Below are 23,391 nucleotides of genomic sequence, written 5' to 3' on the forward strand. Positions count from 1 at the left end.
AGCAACTGGGCCGGTGTGCCACAACTACTGAACCTGCACTCTGGAGCCCACGAGCCACAACTACTGAGTCTGCACTCCGGAGCCCGCGTGCCACAACAACTGAGCCCATGTGCCGCGGCTGCTGAGGCCTGCGTGCCTAGAGCCTGTGCTCTGCAATGAGAGGCCACCACAACGAGAAGCCCATAAACCGCAGCAAGGGGTAGCTCCCGCTCAGTGCAAGTGGAGAAAAGCCTGCACGCAGCAACGAAGACGCAACGCAGCCAAAAATAAAATAAAATAAAAAATTTTAAAAAGTTACAGAAAAATTCACAATGGTATCAAAACATAAAATTCTGTGACTTTCTCTGGTAGCATTCAGCAGCTTAGGTTTAAAAGCAGAGTATATAGGGCTTCCCTGGTGGTGCAGTGGTTGAGAGTCCACCTGCCGATGCAGGGGACACGGGTTCGTGCCCCGGTCCGGGAAGATTCCACATGCCGCGGAGCGGCTGGGCCCGTGAGCCATGGCCGCGGAGCCTGTGCTTCCAGAGCCTGTGCTCCGCAACGGGAGAGGCCACAACCACTGAGAGGCCCTTGTACCGCAAAAAAAAAAAAAAAAAAGCAGAGTATATAAACAGTAGAATTGCTCCAAGACTAGAAGCTAAGAATACTGGGAAGAAAAGTAATTGAAGAAGGAACTGAAGCTAAGGAAAAGACGAAACAACAGGTGTTGAAAGTGGATGTCTTAATCAAGCTTAAGACTAAGTGTGGTGGGAAAAAGGGAGCGAGAATTGGAATGACAGGCTACAGCCAGAAAAATAGGAGATTAGCATTCAACATTAGTTATTCGTCATTTAAGAAATGCAAATTAACCCCACAATGAGATGCCATTCCACATCTACTAGAATGGTTAAATTCAAAAAGACTTACTATATATACTAAATGTTGGTGAGGGTAAAGTGAAACACTCATGCATTACTTGGTAGGAATGTGAAAGACACAGAAACTTAAGAAAACAGTTTAGCCATTTCCTATAAACATGCAGTTATCACATGACCCACTAATTCCAGTTTTAGGTTTCTACCTAAGAGAAACAAAAATGTATGCCACACAAAAACTTACACATAAATGTTCATAGCAGCATTATTCAGACTAGCCAAAAACTGGAAACAATCCAAATGTCCATCAGTTGGTAAATGGATAAATACAATATGGTATATATCTACACAATGAATACTATTTGGCAATAAAAAATGATTAAGCCAAGACAATTCAATGGAGAAAGGACAGCCTTTTCAACAAACAGTGCCAGGAAAATAGGATATCCACGCAAAAGAATGAAGCTGAACCCTTTACCTTATACCACATGCAAAAATTAACTGAAAATGGATCAAAAACCTAAACATAAGAGCTAAAACTACAAAACTCCTAGGAGAAAACATATGGCAAAAGATATAAACACTGAATTTGGCAATGATTTCTTGGATATGATACCGAAAGCACAAGCAAAAAAAGGAAAAACATAATTTGGACATTATCAAAACTGTAAAATTTTGTCCATCAAAGGGCACTATCAACAGAGTAAAAAGACAACCCACAGCATGGGAGAAAATATTTGCAAATGATTTACCTGATAGGCAATTAATATCTAGAATATATAAAGAACTCCTACAACTCAACAAACAACCTAATCCAAAAATGGGCAAAGGACTTGAATAGACATATTCCCGAAGAAGGTACACCCAAGCATGGACCATAAGCACATGAAAAGAGGCTCAATATCACTAATCATTAAGAAATGCAAATCAAAACCAGAATGAGATACCACTTCATATCATTAAGATGGCTATTCTCAAAAAGTCAGTACGTTTTGGCAAGGATGTGGAGTAATTGGAAGCTTCGTGCGTTGGTGGTGGGAATGTAAAATGGTGCAGCCTCTATGGAAAAGAGCTTGGCAGTTCCTCAAAAAGCTAAATATAGGACTGCTATGATCCAGCAATTCCACTTCTGGGCATATACCCAAAAGATTTGAAAGCAAGAACTAGAACAGATATTTATATACTAATGTTTATACCACCATTACTCACAATAGCCAAAAGGTAGAAACAACGCCATGTCCATGGATGGATGAATGGATAAACAAAATGTGACATATATACATACAATGGAATATTATTTAGCCTTGCAAAGGAGTGAAATTCTCATATATGCTACAAGATGAATGAACCCTGAAGACATCATGCTAAGTGAAATGAGCCAGACACAAAAGGATAAATGCTGTTTAATTCCACTTAAGAAAAAAGGAAAAAAAGGGGGAAAAAAAGAAGAAAAAAGAAAAGAAAAAAATGGACCAAGCTAATTATAGATATGGAAGGGAAAAAAAAAGAAAAGGATGAAGCTAATGATAGACGGATATACCTCAAAAACATCCTAGGTGAAAGAAGCCAAACTCAAAAGACCATGTATTTTATGATTCCCATTTATATGAAATGCTGAGAAAGAGCAAATCTACAGAGATAGAGAAGCAGACTATTGGTTGGATACCCAGGACTGGGGATGGAAATGAGTCCTGTTTAAAAACAGACTCAAGGGATCTTTCTGGAGTGATGGAAATGTTCTAAAACTGCAGCGTGGTAGTAATTACACAACTCTGTAAATTTATTAAAAATTACTGAACACTTATTAAATGGGTGAATTTTATGGTATGGAAATTACACCTCAATAAAGAAAAAAATTTTACTCACCAAATTGGCAATCACTCAAAAATGAACATACCTACTGGTTTATTATGTAGTTAAACTAGCTTTTATTGGGTTGGCCAAAATGTTCATTCGGGTTTTCTGTAAGATGGCTCTAGTAGCACTTAGTTGCCTTTAACTTATTCGAAACAATTTTGTTAGATTGTATGTGACAGCTGTCATATCAGCATGCATTAGAAAAACTTACCAAAATTGGTGAATTTTTGTGTAAACATTTTTGGCATACGCTTTATTATATCAAGAAAGGTAAAAATGCAACTGAATTGCCAAAAAAGATTTGTGCAGTGTGTGGAGAAGGTGCTTTAACTGATCTAATGTGTCAAAAGTGGTTTGTGAAGTTTTGTGCTGGAGACTTCTTGCTGGACAATGCTCCACGGTCGGGGAGACCAGTTGAAGTTGATAGTGATCAAATCAAGACATAATTGAGAACAATAAACGTTATACCACGCAGGACCATAGCCAACATACTCAAAATATCCAAATCAAGCGTTGAAAATCATTTGCACCAGCTTGGTTATGTTGATTGCTCTGATGTTTGAGTTCCACAAAAAAAACCTTCTTGACCATATTTCTGCATGCAATTCTCTACTTAAATGTAATGAAAAAGTTCTGTTTTTAAATTGTGACAGGCGAAGAAAAGTGGATACTGTACAATAAGGTGGAATGGAAGAGATCGTGGGACAAGTGAAATGAACCACCACCAACCACACCAAAGGCTGGTCTTCATCCAAAGAAGGTGATGTTGTGTATACGGTGGGATTGGAAAGGAGTCCTCTATAATGAGCTCCTTCTGGAAAACCAAACGATTAATTCCAACAAGTACTGCTCCCAATTAGACCAACTGAAAGCAGCACTCGACAAAAAGTGTCCAGAATTAGTCAACAAAAAACGCATAATCTTCCATCAAGATAACCCAAGACTGCATGTTTCTCTGATGACCAGGCAAAAACTGTTACAGCTTGGCTGGTAAGTTCTGATTCATCTGCCGTATTCACCAGATATTGCACCTTCAGATTTCCATTTATTTAGGTCTTTACAAAATTCTCTTAATGGAAAAATTTCGATTTCTTGGAATACTGTAAAGGGCACCTGGAACAGTTGTTTGCTCAAAAAGATAAAAAGTTTTGGGAAGATGGAATTATGAAGTTGCCTGAAAAACGGCAGAAGGCAGTGGAACAAAAGGGTAAATATGTTGTTCAATGAGGTTCTTGGTGAAAATGAAAAATGTGTCTTTTATTTTTACTTAAAAAACCGAAAGCACTCTTTGGCCAACCCAATACATACTTTCTTGGTGAGAATATAAAGTAGTACAACTTTTCCCCAGAACAACTTAAAAATGCATGTACACTTTGACCCAAGATTCCACTTCTATGAATTTATCCTAAGGACATACTGATGGCAGCACTGTTTCTCAGAGTAAAAAAATTACTCCCTAAGCAAAAAGGATAGCGGGTTGGTTAAACAAACTATGGTACTTCATACAACAGAACACTATGGAGCCATTGACAATGATGTCATCACTTAAGAGATTTATGTAAAGCATCTTTAGTGCAGGGGCTGTTTCCTTTAATGTTGTATCTTTAGCAACTGGCACACTGCCTAGCACAGAGCAGGCATTAATATGCTTTGAGTGAATAAAGAATAATTACATGGTAAGATTTCACAATAAACCCTAAAATTACACACACATAAAACATCTGGGTGTTTTCAACAGTATTTGCATTATGACTCCTCATTCCAAAAACTTTAAAACATATGTGTAGAGGAAAAAAAGATATAGGCAAAATATCCATTTTCATCTCTAGATAGCTAGATTATGAACGATTTTTTTTGTCTATTTACTGAATTTTTAGTAATTATCATGTATTATACTTCTATACTCAGAAAAATATTTCTGGGGTGGAATTGTTTCAAGCAGCGATAAGGTCTCAGGCTTGGTCTTTGGAATAGATTGCTAAAGCTCTGTGGAGACAGAAGTCAGGAAGTTTATAAAAATTTATTAAAAGTTTATTGATTCAGTAAATATTAAGTGAGCACATTTATGTGCCAACCACTGTTCTAGGCACTGAGGATAAAAGAATACATTAAAAAAAAAAAGAATACATTAAAAAAACCAAAATCCCTGAATTCATAGAAGTGGAAAGTCACTTGGATGGCTAAACAGGAGAAAAAAGAACTTAAATCAGGTGCCAAAATCCTCAATAAACATGAAGATGATATAGATGAGACAATGGACAGGAGAAACAGTCATATTAGAAGGATCACAGGATTTCTGCTTGGAAGAGCAATGGTTTGACAAAGGGAGTTAGAAAACACAGACCTCACTCCCCTTTTAACAAGAATCAACAGCCACCGCTTGAGAAGACCACAGGAAAGTGGCGGTCTTTGGGAAAGCTTCAGTTAGGGCAGGTGACAAAGGAATATTCTGTGAAGAGTTAAGTATCTGAAGCAACTGAGATGTCTTTCAGTAGGGAAATGGATTAATACACTGTGGTACAACCACACAATGGAATATTATTCAGTGCCAAAAAGAAATAAGATAGCAAGCAATGAAAAGACATGAAGGAAGCTTAATGCGTATTACTAAGAGAAAAAGCCAAACTGAAAATGCTACATATGGTGTGCTTCCAACTATATGACATCCTGAAAAAGGTAAAACTTTGGAGACAGTAAAAAGATCAGTGTTGTCAGGGGCAGAGGAGGAGAGGGAAGGGTTAAACAAGAGGAATATAAAGGATTTTTAGGGCAGTGAAAAAACTCTTATGATACTATAATGATGCATACATCTCCTTGTATGTTTGCCCAAATCTACAGAATATATAACAAGTGAACTCTAAAGTAAACTATGAGCTTTGGGTGATAATGATGTGTCAATGCAGGTTCATCATTTTTAACAAATGTACCATTCCAGTGAGGAATGTTGATAATGGGGTAGGCTATGCATGTGTGGGGACACAGGTGATACACAGGAAATCTCTGTACCTTCCTCTTAATTTTGCTGTGAACCTAAAACTGCTCTTAAATATTAAAACTAAAAAAAAGGTAAACTGTCTGATACAATGTTCAGTATATGTGTTGTAATTATTAAATTAATCCTCTTTAACATTGTTGTCACCACTTCTCTGCATAGAAGCTTTCGATAGTTCACCACTGCTCACAGTCGCGTCATTCTCACATACAGAGTGTATTTGCCATGCCTCTTCATCACCTGAAGAATCCCATGAAGTTGGAGCTTCCTGGGCAAGTGGAAAATTACATAGAACCTGCTGAACCAGGAAAATGTGGAAGGGAGCATGTCCCTCTACTACTCTTCCTGCTTTACCATTTTGGGGTGGTCCCTTTCCAGGTGAACAGAATTAAAGCTTTTGCTCTATATCCAAAATAAAATTATATTAAATTTTTAAAAAGTTGGTAGCAGCACTGCATCACCTGGGCAGACTCAAACATATACAACCTTCAACAATCATTTTTTTTAAACATATTTATTGGAGTATAATTGCTTTACGGTGTTGTTAGTTTCTGCAGCATAACAAAGTGAATCAGCTATATGCATATCTCCATATCCCTCACTCTTGCGTCTCCCTCCCACCCTCCCTATCCCACCCCTCTAGGTGGTCGCAAAGCACCGAGCTGATCTTCCTGTGCCATGCAGTTGCTTCCCACTAGGTATCTATTTTACATTTGGTAGTGTATACAGGTCAGTGCTACTCTCTCACTTCGTCCCAGCTTACCCTTCCTCCTCCCTGTGTCCTCAAGTCCATTCTCTATGTCTGTGTCTTTATTCCTGTCCTGCCCCTAGGTTCATCAAAGCCATTTTTCTTTTTTTATATTCCACATATTTGTGCTCGCATATGGTATTCGTTTTTCTCTTTCTGACTTACCTCATTCTGTATGACAGACTCTAGGTCCATCCACCTCGCTACAATAACTCAATTTCACTTCTTTTTGTGGCTGAGTAATATTCCATTGTATATATGTGCCACATCTCCCTTATCCATTCAACTGTTGATGGACACTTAGGTTGCTTCCTTGTCCTGGCTATTGTAAATAGTGTTGCCTGAACACTGTGGTACATGACTCTTTTTGAATTATGATTTTCTCAGGGTATATGCCCAGTAGCGGAATTGCTGGGTCATACGGTTGTTCTATTTTTAGTTTTCTAAGGAACCTCCATACTGTTCTCCATAGTGGCTGTACCACTTTACAACAGTGCAAGAGGGTTCCCTTTTCTCCACACCCTCTCCAGCATTTATTGTTTGTAGAGTTTCTGATGATGGGCATTCTGACTGGTGTGAGGTGATACCTCATTGCAGTTTTAATTTGCATTTCTCTAATGATTAGTGATGTTGAGTATCCTTTCATGTGTTTGTTGGCAATCTGTATATCTTCTGTGGAGAAATATCTGTTTAGGTCTTCAGCCCATTTTTGGAATGAGCTGTCTGTCTTTTTGATATTGAGCTGCATGAGCTGCTTGTATATTTTGGATAATCTTTTGTCAGTAGCTTTGTATGCAAATATTATCTCCCATTCTGAAGGTTGTCTTTTCATCTTTTTTATGGTTTCCTTGGCTGTTCAAAAGCTTTTAAGTTTCATTAGGTCTCATTTGTTTATTTTTGTTTTCATTTCCATTTCTCTAGGAGGTGGGTCAAAAAGGATCTTGCTGTGATTTATGTCAGCATGCTCTGCCTATGCTTTCCTCTAAGAATTTTATAGTGTCTGGTCTTACATTTAGGCCTTTAATCCATTTTAAGTTTATTTTTATGTATGGTGTTAGGAAGTGTTCTAGCTTCATTCTTTTACACGTAGCTGTCCAATTTTCCCAGCACCACTTATTGAAGAGGCTATCTTTTCTCCATTGTATACTCTTGCCTCCTTTATCAAAGATAAGGTGACCATTTGTGTGTGGCTTTATCTCTGGGCTTTCTATCCTGTTCCACTGATCTGTATTTCTGCTTTTGTGCCTATACCATACTGTCTTAATTACTGTAGCTTTGTAGTATAGTCTGAAGTCCGGGAGCCTGATTCCTCCAACTCAGTTTTTCTTTCTCAAGACTGTGTCGGCTATTCAGGGTCTTTTGTGTTTCCATACAAGTTGTGCAATTTTTTGTTCTAGTTCTGTGAAAAATGCCATTGGTAGTTTGATAGGGATTGCATTGAATCTGGGTAGTATAGTCATCTTCACAATGCTGATTCTTCCAATCCAAGAACATAGTATATCTCTCCATCTGTCTGTATCATCTTTAATTTCTTTCATCAGTGTCTTACACTTTTCTGCATACAAGTCTTTTTTCTCCTTAGGTAGGTTTATTCCTAGGTATTTTATTCTTTTTGTTGCAATGGTAAATGGGAGTGTTTCCTTAATTTCCCTTTCAGATTTTTCATCATTAGTGTATAGGAATGCAAGAAATTTCTGTGCATTAATTTTGTATCCTGCTACTCTACCAAATTCATTGATTAGCTCTAGTAGTTTTCTGGTAGCATCTTTAGGATACTCTATGTATAGTATTGTGTCAATCTGCAAACAGTGACAGTTTTACTTCTTTTCCAATTTGGATTCCTTTTATTTTTTTCTTCTCTGATTGCTGTGGCTAAAACTTCCAAAACTATGTTGAATAACAGTGGTGAGAGTGGGCAACCTTGTCTTGTTCCTGATCTTAGAGGAAATGGTTTCAGTTTTTCACCACTGAGAATGATGTTGTCTGTGGGCTTGTCATATATGGCCTTTATTATGTTCAGGTAGGTTCCCAGTATGCCTACTTCTGGAGATTTTTATCATAAATGGGTGTTGAATTTTGTCAAAAGCTTTTTCTGCATCTATTGAGATTATTATATGGTTTTTATCCTTCAATTTGTTAATCTGGTTTATCACATTGACTGATTTGCATATATTGAAGAATCCTTGCATTCCTGGGATAAACCCCACCTGATCATGGTGTGTGATCCTTTTAATGTGCTGTTGGATTCTGTTTGCTAGTATTTTGTTGAGGATTTTTTCACCTATGTTCATCAGAGATACTGGCCTGTAGTTTTCTTGTTTTGTGACATCTTTGTCTGGTTTTCGCATCAGGGTGATGGTGACCTCGTAGAATTAGTTTGGGAGTGTTCCTCCCTCCACTATATTTTGCAAGAGTTTGAGAAGAATAGGTATTAGCTCTTCTCTAAATGTTTGATAGAATTCGCCTGTGAAGCCATCTGGTCCTGGGCTTTTGTGTGTTGGAAGATTTTTAATCACAGTTTCAATTTCAGTGCTTGTTATTGCTCTGTTTATAGTTCTATTTCTTCCTGGTTCCATCTCAGAAGGTTGTGCTTTTCTAAGAATTTGTCCATTTCTTCCAGGTTGTCCATTTTATTGGCACAGAGTTGCTGGTAGTAATCTCTCATGATCCTTTGTATTTCTGCAGTGTCGGTTGTTAGTTCTTTCTCATTTCTAATTCTGTTGATTTGAGTCTTCTTTTTTTCTTGATGAGTCTGGCTAATGATTTACCAATTTTGTTTATCTTCTCAAAGAATCAGCTTTTAGTTTTATCGTTCTTTGCTACTGTTTCCGTCATTTCTTTTTCATTCATTTCTGATCTGATCTTTATAATTTCTTTCCTTCCACTAAGTTTGGGGTTATTTTTCTGTTCTTCTTTCTCTAATTGCTTTAGGTGTAAAGTTAGGTTGTTTGAGATGTTTCTTGTTTCTTGAGGTAGAATTGTATAGCTATGAACGTCCCTCTTAGAATTGCTTTTGCTGCATCCCATAGGTTTTGGGTTGTCGTGTTTCCATTGTATTTGTTTCTAGGTATTTTTTGATTTCCTCTTTGATTTCTTCAGTGAGCTCTTGGTTATTTAGTAGTATATTGTTTGGCCTCCATGTGTCTGTATTTTTTATAGTTCTTTTCTTGTAACTGATTATCTAGTCTCATAGCATTGTGGTCGGAAAAGATACTTGATACGATTTCAGTTTTCTTAAATTTACCAAGGCTTGATTTGTGACCCAAGATATGGGTCTCTATCCTGGACAATGTTCCATGAACACTTGAGAAGAAAGTGTATTCTTCTGCTTTTGGGTGGAATGTCCTAAAAACATCAATTAACTCTATCTGGTGTATTGTGTCATTTAAAGCTTGTGTTTCCTTATTTATATTCTGTCTGGATGATCTGTTTATTGGTTTAAGTGGGGTGTTAAAGTCCCCTACTATTATTGTGTTACTGTCAATTTCTCCTTTTATGGCTGTTAGCATTTGCCTTATGTATTGAGGTGCTCCTGTGTTGGGGGCAGAAATATTTATAATTGTTATGTTTTCTTCTTGGATTGATCCCTTAATCATTATGTACTGTCCTACCTTATATGTTTTAATAGTCTTTATTTTAAAGTCTATTATATGGGATATGAGTATTGCTACTCCAGCTTTCTTGTGATTTCCATTTGCATGGAAATTTCTATCCCCTCACTTTCAGTCTGTATGTGTCCCTAGGTCTGAAGTGGGTTTCTTGTAGACAGCATATAAGGGTCTTGTTTTTGTATCCATTCAGCCAGTCTGTGTCTTTTGGTTGGAGCATTTAATACATTTACATTCAAGGTGATTATTGATACGTATGCTCCTATTACCATTTTGTTAACTGATTTGGGTTTGTTTTTGTGGGTCTTTTTCTTCTCTTGTGTTTCCACTTAAAGAAGTTCCTTTAGGATTTGCTGTAAAGCTGGTTTGGTGTTGCTGAATTCTCTTAGTTTTTGCTTGTCTGTAAAGCCTTTGATTTCTCTGTCAAATCGGAGTGAGATCCTTGCTGGGTAGAGTAATCCTGGTTGTAGGTTCTCCCCTTTCATCACTTTAAATATGTCCTGCCATTCCCTTCTGGCTTGCAGAGTTTCTGCTGAAAAATCAGCTGTTAACCTTATGGGGATTCCCTTGTATGTTATTTGTTCCTTTTCCCTTGCTGCTTTCAGCATTTTTTCTTTGTATTTAATCTTTGATACTTTAATACGTGTCTCGGCGTGTTTCTCTTTGGGTTTATCCTGTATGGTACTCTCTGTGCTTCCTGGACTTGACTATTTCCTTTCCCATATTAGGGAAGTTTTCGACTATAATCTCTTCAAATATTGTCTCAGACCCTCTCTTTTTCTCTTCTTCTTCTGGGACCCCTATAATTTGAATGTTGGTGCATTTAATGTAGTCCCAGGGGTCTCTCAGACTGTCCTCAATTATTTTCACTCATTTTTCTTTACTCTGCTCCCTGGCAGTTATTTCCATCATTTTATCTTCCAGCTCACTTATCTGGTCTTTTGCCTCAGTTATTGTTATTGATTCCTTCTAGAGTTGGTTTTTTTTTTTTTTTTTTTTTTTTGCGGTACGCCGGCCTGGCACTGTTGTGGCCTCTCTCATTGCAGAGCACAGGCTCCGGAATGCGCAGGCTCAGCGGCCATGGCTCACGGGCCTAGCCGCTCCGCGGCATGTGGGATCTTCCCCAACCAGGGCATGAACCCGTGTCCCCTGCATCAGCAGGCGGACTCTCAACCACTGCGCCACCAGGGAAGCCCTAGAATATTTTTAATTTCAGTAACTGTGTTGTTCATCACTGTTTGTTTGCTCTTTAGTTCTCCTAGATCCTTGTTAAATGTTTCTTGTATTTTCTCCATTCTGTTTCTGAGATTTTGGATCATCTTTACTATCATTACTCTGAATTCTTTTTCAGGTAGGTTGCCTATTTATTCATTTATTTGGTCTTGTAGGTTTCTACCTTGTTCCACTGTATGTGACAATTTTTTTTGTTCCTTTTGTTTTTGTTTTAAATAGGTGGTGCTGTATTCCTGTCTCACTGGTTGTTTGGCCTGAGATGTCCAACACTGGAGTTTGCAGACAGTTGGATAGAACTGGGTCTTGGTGCTGAGATGAGGACCTCTGGGAGGCCTCACTCCGATTGATATTCCCTGGGGTCTGAGGTTCTCTGTTAGTCCAGCTGTTTGGACTTGGAGCTCCCACCACAGGAGCTCGGGCCCGACCTCTGGCCTGGGAACCAAGATCCTGCAAGCCAGTCACTGGGGGTTCCTCCTGTCCCCTTAGGTGCCCATGGTCCCCCACCAGTGCCTGGTAGGTGTCCTAGTTGTGAGGAGACACAAATTCTGCATCCTCCTAGTATGCCATCTTGACTCTGTCTCCTACAGCAATCATTTTTAACAAACCACAATTTGGCACTCAGTAATATACAATACTGACTTATAAGATAGGAATCCTTCAGAGAAGGACCAGTCTTTTAGCACTTTGTAAACTCACCTGACTAGTCAACTGGGTTTGACAACCAACTAGCCTCTATGCATACAGCTAAGAACTGGCTTACTGTAACAATTATTTTAGGCAATTAATGAGACCTTTTCAGTGTAGGTTTCCACTTTAATCTGCCAAGACTTATTTTTCCTATTAAAAGTGAATGTATTTTATAAAGTTCTATAGCTATCAAGATTTGGTTCTCATTCAGAAGGGGTACATTATATATTTTAAGTAACTATCTAAACATTTAAGAGAAATAACTGTGTATTCTTATTTATCAAAGCTAAGTAATACATTATTTTCAAATTTCTTCTGTTTTATTATTATTATATGAATGTATTATAACATTTAACATCTATTAAATGAGCTGTTAGTTGATTTTATTATTTAAAAAAAAGCAAAAGATTACTCTGGATAGTAAAATATACCAAATTAAAACTTGAGAGTAGTATGGCATTTTCCACTTCTAAAATACTTTAATGGTAAAAACAAAAACTTCTGTTTTTATAATGGGCAACCATGGATTTTTATTAAAAATTTATAATTACATTAATTCCCAACTATAGTTAAGAAATCAAACCCTTCAAAGAGACTATTATTTACCTATATTTACAAAACCTCTATCTACTTGCTCTTTTTCTTTTAACACCAAGTTTCTTTAAAAGCTATAGATTTAAAAGGTTCTTGGGGTTTTTTGGTCCAGGGGAGGTCCTTTTGCCTTAAAATATGTTGGAGGGAGACGGTGGAGAGAGAGAGAGGAAAGAAATAAAATAACTGAAGTGAAAATGATTCCAAGTCAACTATTTCTCAGTTTATCTCAATTTTCTTTCTAGGCAAGATTCACTGCAATATTTAACTTTTTTGATGATATACTTGATATATAAACAAATATATGGAGCCTACTTCCCTACCTATAAGTTACTCAGTACCTCATATGACTTGTGTTCACAGGTAGATTCTTTATACACCTGGATGAAAAAATGAACACAATGTCCTGGCTAACAGCTATTTAAGGAGGTCATTAGCATTTCAAATAGCTCAGATAAAGTGCTTTCACACTTTCCCTAATCTTCCTCTTACACAACTAGGTCTCAAGCTTTTATTAAATGTGAGGAATTCAACAGCTTTGAAATTCAAAACTAACCCCATATGGAAAACTACTTTTATTTTTCCTATGTCTCATTCTTTTATCTTCTTACATTCTAGGGATGCTAAAATGTCATATCTTTTTGGAGTGTTCCAAAAAATTGTCAGGAATTCTTCTTTGAAAATGTTTGTTTTCCTTAAAGCAACTTTAGGCTCAGGCAACAAGTTTTTGTTTTTTAGGTCGCACCGAGCAGCGTGTGGGATCGTAGTTTCCCGATCAGCGATCGAACCTGTATCCCCCTGCAGTGGAAGCGCAGAGCCCTGACCACTGGATGGCCAGGGAAGTCCCTCAGGCAACAAGTTTTGAGTATGTCTTAGAAGGAGGGACTGCAAATAGTTCGGAATGGTGTGGGGAAAAAAGATGGAGAAGTAAGTAAGGCTTAGCTTAGGAAGGCACATGGCTGGGTGGTTAAGAGGAAGGAGTCTGATGTGGCAAACTTCAGTTCAAAGTATGCTAGCCACTCACCAGCTAAGGCAACCCTGGACAAATCAGCAAGCATTTCTAAATCATCTCACTTGTGTTTTTAATTAATTTTTATTGGAGTACAGTTACTTTACAATGTTGTGTTAGTTTCTATATAACAGCAAAGTGAATCAGCTATACGTATACGTATACCCCCTTCTTTTTTAGAGTTCCTTCACATTTAGGTCACCACAGAGCACTGAGTTCCCTGTGCTATACAGTAGGTTCTCATTAAATCATCTCACTTGTTAAATGAAGGTAACAATACTTCCCCTCTTAAGATTGTTTGGTGACAACCTCAGAGAATACTTAGCACAGAATTAGCTGGTAGTTAAGAAAGTTCAAAGGGCAATAAGAAATCACTAAAGAATTTTAAGCAGAGAGACATATGTGAATGCATAGTGAAGAATGTATTATAGAGAGCCAAAACTGGAAGTGAAGATCAGTCAGGATGCTGTTTTAGTAATCTGAGAAACCACAGCATGACGTGTGCTAAGATGGTGAAGAAAAAGAAGGATGGATCCTAGAGGTACTATTGGTTTAAAATCAATAGGAAGTTGTGGCTAACTGGGGATGAAGAAAAGGAAGAATCAGAATGACACCTGGGTTCTGGCATGGATAGTAATACCCACTTATTGTGAGAGGAGGGAAAAAAGGGCTTGAGGGATGCTGCTGGGGAGGACAAAATAAGCAGGTAAGTTTAGCTTTGTTGAGTTTAACACAGGTATGGAAGAAATATTCATGAGCTGGGTGAACAGAGGTCTCAAGTGCAAACAAAAAAACTATTCATGATGCCAATCTCAGAATTGTTAATATATACAGGATGTTAACTGAAGATATGGGACTGGAGATTACCCAAAAAGTATATAGAGAAAAGTGTTAAGGTCAGAATCCTACAAAATTCCAATACTTAATGGTTGTAAAGAGGAAACATTTGCAAGGACAGAGATCACAAACAGAAGGAAGCCCAGGCATATCATTAAACTTATGGGAGGAGTTTCAAGAAATAAAGAGTAGTCAGTAGTGCTAAATTTTGCTAAGAAATCAAGTACTGACCAAACAAACAAACAAACAAAAAAACATGGGAGTAGGGGAAGTACCCAAGATGCTTATTTGGGGAGGGGAAAAAAAAGGTATAGAGAGATAGATGGATCTGTTCCCTTCTACCATAACATTACTAGCCACAATAATGTTTTGAGTTCTTTTTTTTTCCTAATGACATACAAATGCAGAAAATCAGATTCAGCCAAACAGGTTAATATACACATCAGTTAATAAATAAGCATTCCTAAGTTATTTAAAAACAAAAACAAAAAAACCCTCCTAAAACATTTACCTACTTTTATAAAGAAGCCATACAGGAAAAACATTGCAAAACTGTAAAGTCCCCCTATTACACAGAACAAAGAGACCTTGTAATTACTAAGCCACGGTTTCTAGGCTCTTTCAAGTTTTACCAACTTGCTGCCCCTTAACCTTTTTCCTTATGTCATTAAGAAAATGAAAAATCACTGTATTCCCCTTGAATGGAGATGAACAATAGAGACTGTGAATGCATTTAATATCTCCCCTCTAGATCACTTTTTTTCTCCATTCTAAAAGAATAAAATAGGGCTATCACTATTGTTATCTTGCCTCAATATTAGGTCATTTAGAGATTCTTCTCCCTCTAGAGAACTGGCTTCTACACTCCGAATGAAACTAGTGTACTAAAAAGGATACTCCCTAGTTCTGCAACCAGAGACCAGTACAGTAGAGAAACAATTAAAGATTATCTGTTCTCAAGGTTCTAATGTTACCAGAGTACTAGAGGAGTAGGTAAACCTTTATGTTGGGTACCCATCAAAATGTAATCTACAGCCAAATTTGAATGACTTTCACTAAAATTGTTATATTTACAAGTACCTTCATCTCTATCTGGCAGCAATAAGATGAATCTCTTAAGAAGAAAATTAAATGCATCTTTTCAAATTCAGAACAAAAGAAATATGATATAAATATTTAAGCACCAACATAAATTTTAAATATTCAGGTGAAACTTAAACAATTGTTCTACTCATGAATACAGTATTTAGATTATCTGTATAAAATTCTGACACATCTAGCAAATTTAAATGCAGAGAAAATGTATTTTGCAACAATTATTTCATTAATTAAAAGTGATGAGTTTTAAGTTTTTTCTCTTCCATTCCAAATGTTAAGAAAACCAAAGTATCTGGAAAAATCAAACTCTTAAGCCATGAAAAACAAAATAGGCATTAAAAGAAAAACAAACAAACAAACAACACTTCCCCCTGTAACAAACAAAGTCACCAACATACCAACGTTAGCTCTGAAAATTAGAGATACTAAATTTATCAGCAAAAATTTACAGAAAATAAATGACTTAAATTGCAAAATGAGCTAGACTATTTAATTCAAGATTATACATACATGCTCAACTACTGGTTCCATCAGTGAGTTAGAGCTTAACTCATGACTTAATACTGGCTCCCATTTATAAATTAAAATTAGAATTTTTAAACGTCTTACAGAATTTTGCTTTAAAACAACTTTTTAATTTTATTCTGGTGCATTAGTTAACAAGTTCCTATCCTGAACAATTATAGCCTATTCTATTTAACAGACTAGCTGGCAAGAGTACATACATAATGCAGAAGTTATTGTCAAATGGAGAATGCTCTTACAGACAAACGGAAACAACATAGGACTAGTAACACACTACGTGTGTGTAGTCATTTTACCTTCAATTGAAAGCCTGTGAAATACTGGAAAGGTGTAATATATCATCTTAAAACCTTGATCTATACACACTAATTGTTTCTATATTGTACTTAAAAAATCAGAAATGTGCTATTCATACCTGTTCAGAGTTAAGTCAAATACTACCGCCCCCTCTCAAAAAAATGTTTCTGATGTACTTTCTTAAAAGAAAATACTTCTTCTGGTATGTGCTTACCAAAGAAACATGTACTGAGGAAAGCTGGCGGGAACAACAATGCCAATGCAAAACATTAAGCCCTCTACTTAAATGAAGCAATACATAACAATATTAACCAACAAAGATATAATTACTCACTTAAGTGGGTAAAAATGCTCCCAATTTCCTTCAGCTGATCTTAATGTCCAGAGAATGGATTTAGATCCATCTACATCTTGGAAAATGGAATTTAAAATAGGCTATTAGTTTAGGCAAAAACTAATCAACAAGTCAGAGAGCTTCAGAGGCACACTTTAATGAGAACACTTCAGGGGCTACCCATTAGAGAAATTTTTGAAGCACATTCTTCTGGTGGCAATATAAATTGGAATAACCTTTTCGAAAGGCAATTTGGCTACTGAAGTGTTTATATCCTTTGATCTAGGTAAGCCCACTCCAGGGGATTTTTCCAAAAGAAATAAAGAGGAAAGTATTCTAAAATGTACACAAAGAGGTTTGTTCAACGCAATACCGTTTAAAATGGTGAAAAATTAGGAACAATCTAAACGTAAAACAGGTAAAAGACTAGGTAAATTAAGGTCCCATTAACCTAAGAGAATTATATAGCAAATGAAATGAAAACAATTTTAACAATACATGATATAGTTTAACGAAAAAACATAAAACTGCCTTTATTTACAATGAGGGGGAAAATAAAAGAATATGGTATGGTGCAGAATAGAAGAGGGGGAAAAAAATAAGACCACCTCATGATGATCTTGTGGATATCTGGGTGACTTTTCTTGATTTTATTATTACTATAGTATTGCTTATGCAATAGATAGAGCAGAAAAGCATTAATTTAAAAACTTTTACATGATCTGGAAGAAGAAGCATAGCAAATACAAGTATACTGATTATTCAAATTATTCTATACCTTAATTTCTATGCGATCAAAGAGCAACAATATAAAGACATGAGCCTCTAAAGGAAACTTCTGGTACTGAAACATACTACAATTATTTCATAAGTAAGAAATGTCACTAGATTCATAGATACTTTTTTTTAAGTTTTGGTAGTCTACCTATACCTCTGAAAAATAGAAATCCATCCATTTCCTGTTTCAAAAGGGTGTCAATTACTTTACGTCCACCTTTGAAAGAAATGAAGTTTGAAGGAAGGAGAAAGTTTTTACCTTGTTCTATATAAAATGAATCCATGATCTTTTAAAAAACAAAACTAAAATTATAAGCATATTAAAAATGCCAACAATATTGCTAGATTTAAAGTATACTGAAGTTTTAAAAAAGGGGAGGTATGCTGGGGGATAAAAAAAAAATTAAACAGCTGGCATTTCAATTCTTTAAAAAGGACCAACTTAACCCTACCACATATATCTTTTAGCAACTTAATAACATTTTAAGTTCAAGGAAAATGACATATCAAATAGACCTTCTCAAGATGTCATTTACAAAAACTGACAAATGACTCCTCAAACATCCAATCCAAGAGAAAAGCCTGTTACTGGAGATGATTTTTATTCAAGTATTTTTTAATGACACTTAAATTCTGAACTCAAAGTAATGATAAAGAAAGTCAAGTTTGATTCTCTGAACACCTATTTCCTGTCCAAACAGCCCTTTTGTTCTGCTTCCCTGCTTAATTTTAATGTTCAGTTTGCATCAGAAAATAGCAACAATGACAAAACCTAACATACACAGAAGCATAAAGGAGCAAAAGTGTAAAATAAAGGATCATTAAAAGATTAGAACAAAAATCCTACCAACAAAACCTCCACAATTTTCTGTTTGCTTCACCTCAGATTAACTTCACTTGAAGCTGTACTCCAAAGCAACCAAACCTGAATACCAAGCTCCACCTTCTCCAATTTTAGTGGCTGAAGAGTAAAATCTCCTCCCTGTTAGTGAAACTGATAATTGTGATTGGATACAGCTAATATCCATTATTTTAAAGAACTTTTCCTTGCTAGCAGGTTAGGTAAACACTCTAAAACCCCCTGGATAAGCTGGTTTCTTAAAGGAACAGTAGGTAATGTTTCAGTTTTCCCATCACATACTATTTGCTTACTCTTTTGTCTAGGTAAAAAATAAATAAACCAAGTAACAGAAATGAAAATCTCACAGATGCAGCATTAATTTGCAGTTCAGCAACCAACTGTTTAAAATACAATGCTTTTAAGCTAAATCATTTGATATTTTTTACAGAGCCTGAAGGTGAAGTTATGCTTTATAAAGACTCCTTTTTCAATACAGTTCACATTTTGTATGAAAATTTTAAAACGGCAACAGAAAATCCATTGCAAAATTTTGCTAATAAGAACAAAACAGTCTTTTCTCTACGACTTAAACATAAAACCACATCTTAAGTGAAAATACATAGCACTAAAACACTGAATGCAAAAATTTCATTTCTAAGCTATCAAATTCACTGATACTTATGTTCTCAGTATCACAAGAATAGAATGAAATTTTCAGTGACATCAGACTGATAATTCTATTTGAAACTGAAGAAAAATGAGGCAGAAACATTATTTCTATATTACCACATTTACAGGTCTGACATTGTGCGTTTTTGCAAGGATAATGCTTATCCACTGCAAATGGATATCTATAAAAGGAGAAGGCAACTTGTTCTAATGAACATGTTCAGGTATAAAGTTTGGAATGGTTTAAGCTGGTTTTTTAAAAAATCATTATTATTTTTTTAAGAGATGGTTGGACACTATTTTGTACCCTACTTAAGTATTACTTTAACGTGGCATGGAAACCCTAAGGTACAGCTGAAGGGTATACATACACCTCTTAAAACAGTAAGTTATGTTAAATGTTATTTTTACTACAGAGATTCTGATTTTTCAACAAAAAAGACCTACAGTCACTTTGTACATTACTAAATTTGCTGTATTTTATTATGTTTATTTTAATTAGAACAGTGTGTTTTTAGGAGCTTGACCCATTAACTACTACTCTGACATTAATCATTATCTGATTGAATGACATTTAAATAATATTAAGCTCTACCAAAAATTGACTGATTTATAAAAACACATTCAAAATTAAAGCAAATTAGCGTAGCTCCTTCTTAAAACATATTCAGTAAGTTTATATAATTTTAAATTTGAATTTAGTTTTCTAAGTTAAAAACCTTTCAAGCATTTTTCCTCAAAGAAAATTCATATATTAGAACAACATAAAGCCAACAAACTTGTTTTGAATACAAAGAGAAGCCTTTGTAAGAAACTGAAAATTCACATAATTGCAACTAGACATGAATATGGAGTAATACCCTGCAGAAGCCCAAACAGCTGCATAATCTATTATGCCTTTTAAGTGGACAAATTGAAAGAGCCAATTCACAGAGGTCTAGTCCCAAAATCCTTTGCAAGGATTCATGGCTGTGAATGCCCAGTACTTTACGAGTCAAGTTCAGGTTTTCTTCCCACTGTGTGAACACTTGCAAAAGGACACTGGAAGCAGAAGAGGTACAGGAACAAACAATAGAAAAAATACATAATTTGAGTTACAGCACAGAACTTGAGTTAATCATAAAACAAGTTTTAGATGGCCAAAATTTTACAGGGTTATAGAAAAAAAGATGGCAAATATTTTAATCTTAAAATGTGCCAAGCATAAAATTAGTAGACAGTTATGGGAACCAAAAGAACCTTTGTTCTAACGCCAGATTTTCACATTGAAGTTAATTATCTGTGTAAAACAAACGCATAGAACATACACTAATTTAACACCAAAACCACTCTCAATCTATAACCAACAGAAAAGAGAAATATAGACTTAGCTATTCCAGATTGTTCAAAGATCTCCAGGACCTACTTGAAAGAACTTCAAGTTGATAAATATCATTTTAGGTGGCTTACAGGTTAAAATTAAGGGTATTTTATTCCTCTCCTAAATCCATAGTAGAAGAAAACAACAGCAAAAATAAATGAAAAGAAAGCATTACCACAACTGAGATTATTTGAAAACAATATTGCTTCATAGGAACAGGGAGGCTGCAAAAGCTTCAAGGCTCCCAGATTGCATGTGACAATATCACTTTTTGAACATCAAGTATTCAAAGGACGTATTGTATATTCTTTGTGGGAGTTCAGAGGTTTTCCCAAACCTATCAACTGAAAACAATTTAGAAGAGCACAAGCCACTGAACAACTTGGTCTCATTTCACTTTTGATTAAAAAGACCCTATATAAAGAATCAATACCTAGACTATTAGGAACAACTTTTGGTACAAACAGAGCAGGGTGAAAACTTCCACAGAATTTTTAAGCACTGAGAATAGCTCAAACTATTCTTCCTACAACAGAAATTAATCCTTGGCAGTAGTATCCCTGGGTGCTATATAAATATAATTACAGGTATAATATAAAATATACTTTATATATAATATAAAATATAAATACAGGTAGTTAAGGCAGTAGTAGGTGAAAGGACCACCCTGACATTAGCAAAAACATGACTAGGGTCACTAAGGATAAAGTCTGAAAAACACCAACTAACGGAGGAAGAAAAAATTAAGAAATATTTCCCTGACAAATACATGGTGTCTACAGAAGTGAGGTATGTATTTGAGTTTGCAACTCCTGATGACTACCTTCTAACTCGTTAAGGGAAAAGAATACAAGGTGAGAATGGGGAGAGAGGGAGGGTGGTGATGGCCCATTCAGCAAAATACTAAACACAAAGGAAACATTAAGAAAATAAACAGATTAGAAAGCATAAACCAAGCTGATGTCTTTTATAAGACAGTAAATTGCTTTAAATCTAAAGGAATAAACAGGTTACCAATAAAGTAAATTAAAAAGGAACAGAGATCATAGTATTGAGACCGAAGTATAAGTAAAGGAAAAAGCATTCATAATCCTCAATTATTTAGATTTAATAGTCATAAATTTTCATGTGCCAAATAACACACAATAGATATAGAAAAATGAAAGAAAACAGATTGGCAGACTTTAAATTCCCCTTTCTTTAGCAGCCTAAGCCAGGGAAAAAAACCCAGAAAAACCCAAAAAACCCAAAAGACGAATGATGCGTAGCAATTATTTCATAAGGATAATTTTTATATAGCTATCAAAAGAAAAGCTTCTCTTCTCAAGTCACAGGAAAACATTTAATTTTAGTCATGAAGAAAACCAAAAATTTTAAAAAGCACAAGTTGAATAGGGAGCATTCTCTACCTATTGAAAAGTTTATTCATCCATCAAACTTTTTGAACACCTACTATATGCTGGGCACCACTAGCTGCTGTGGATGCCATGGTGAACTGTCTCTCCATTGTAGAAACTTACAGTCTAGAGTTAGACCAGTGCTGTCCAGCAAAAAAACAATGCGAGCCACATACTATTTTCCATTTTCTAGTGGCCACGCTAAAACATTTCAATAAAGTTAAATTGAATGTAATATTTTATTTAATGTAAAACATGTAAAAGCATTTTTTAAAGTAATGAATTATTTCAATATGTAATCAATAATTTAAAAATTGAGCTCTTGTCCCTTTTTTGTGCTAGAAATCGAGTTCTTATTTCATACTTACAGCACATCTCAATTCAGACTTGCCATATTTCAATAGCCAGATGTGGCTACTTAAACTTAAATAAAATACTGTAGCTATCAGCCACATGATTATTTATAAATTAAGATAAATTTTCATCGTTGTAAAAGACTCTTTATCTCTGCTGTCCATTATAATAGCCACTAGTCACATGTGGTTACTGAGCACCTGAAACGTGACTAGTAAGCCTGAGGATATGAATTTTTTATATTATTTAACTTTAGTTAATAATAAACAGCCACAAATGGCTAGTAACTACCAGATTGGAAAGCACAGCTTTAGAAGAAAAAGATGCTAAAACAAAGCAAATGTGTCCAATGTGAAAAGATTAAATATAGCCAACAGAAGAACTTAACCTCTTTTGCCAGCATTAAGGATTAATTCATCAAGAAAATCACAATTAAGCAAACGGGGACAGCATATGCAAAGATCTTGAATGGGGAAAAAGTGAAAATACAGTAGAAATAATGAAAGAAAGTATCAAGGAGCAAAACAAAGTTATTTGCAGGCGACTGATTTGGATCATGGAATATAAATAGGATAGGAAGGTGGCGGCGAAGTGGAAGCAGCCTTACCACTTGGAAATAAGTCTGGCAATAAAGTCTGTCCCACTCTCTTCACTCAGTAAACTCCAGTCATTCCAATCTCGGTCAAATCCTAAATCAAGCCAGGTACTTTTCGTCCCCTTTGTGCTAGCAGTTCCCTTTACTTGGGAAACTTCCCCCAGCACTTTCCTGATCTTAGAACTCAGAATCACAGTTCCAAATTTTCTATACAGGACAAGCGTTAAGGCAGTAATCCAACTGGAAGATACGGGGTGGAGGGGGTAGGGTGGAGTTTGAAGCTGTCTGCAAGGCAATTTTTACAAAAAACTTTTACAGAAAAAGTTCAGTGTGTCATTTTTTTAATGTTCTGACAGACTGGGGAAGCTAAGAAAACTCCTCAAACACACTTTAGTATCACCACTAACTTTAAACATTATAATCTCAGGACATCCAACTAGCACCTTCTAATCTCTATCAGCACACCCTATTTCTTTCCTTCCCAGCACTTGTCAAAATCTGAAAACTGTTTACTCATTGGTTTGTTAATAGCCTAGCTTTTCCAACAGACTGTAAACTCCATGAGAGCAAAGACCCTGTGTCATTTTCATCCTTGTATCCTCAGCACTTAGCACAATGTCCAACTAGCATGGAGCAATGGTTTAAAGAATGAAAACTGCAACTGCAGGGATTTTAATAAAAATATTTCTTGTCAAATTTTAAGGAACAGAGCTAAAACTAGGCTCAAA

General features: G+C 35.8%; 1 protein-coding gene across 3 annotated transcripts in view; it reads right to left on the bottom strand.

The window, feature by feature from the left end:
- Positions 1–23,391, bottom strand: part of ZFAND6 (zinc finger AN1-type containing 6) — a 75,198-nt gene that overhangs the window by 46,719 nt on the left and 5,088 nt on the right. Inside the window, exon 2 of one of the 3 annotated variants that reach the window (XM_082649741.1) lies at positions 16,671–16,746. The exons of the other annotated variants lie outside the window; for them this stretch is intronic. The gene's annotated coding sequence lies outside the window, so the exon portion shown is untranslated. The remainder of the gene's footprint in view (positions 1–16,670; positions 16,747–23,391) is intronic. 3 annotated transcript variants of the gene reach the window in all.

This window comes from Grampus griseus (assembly GCF_964374135.1).
Source record: "Grampus griseus genome assembly, chromosome: 2".
NCBI classification, from domain to species: Eukaryota; Metazoa; Chordata; class Mammalia; order Artiodactyla; family Delphinidae; genus Grampus; species Grampus griseus.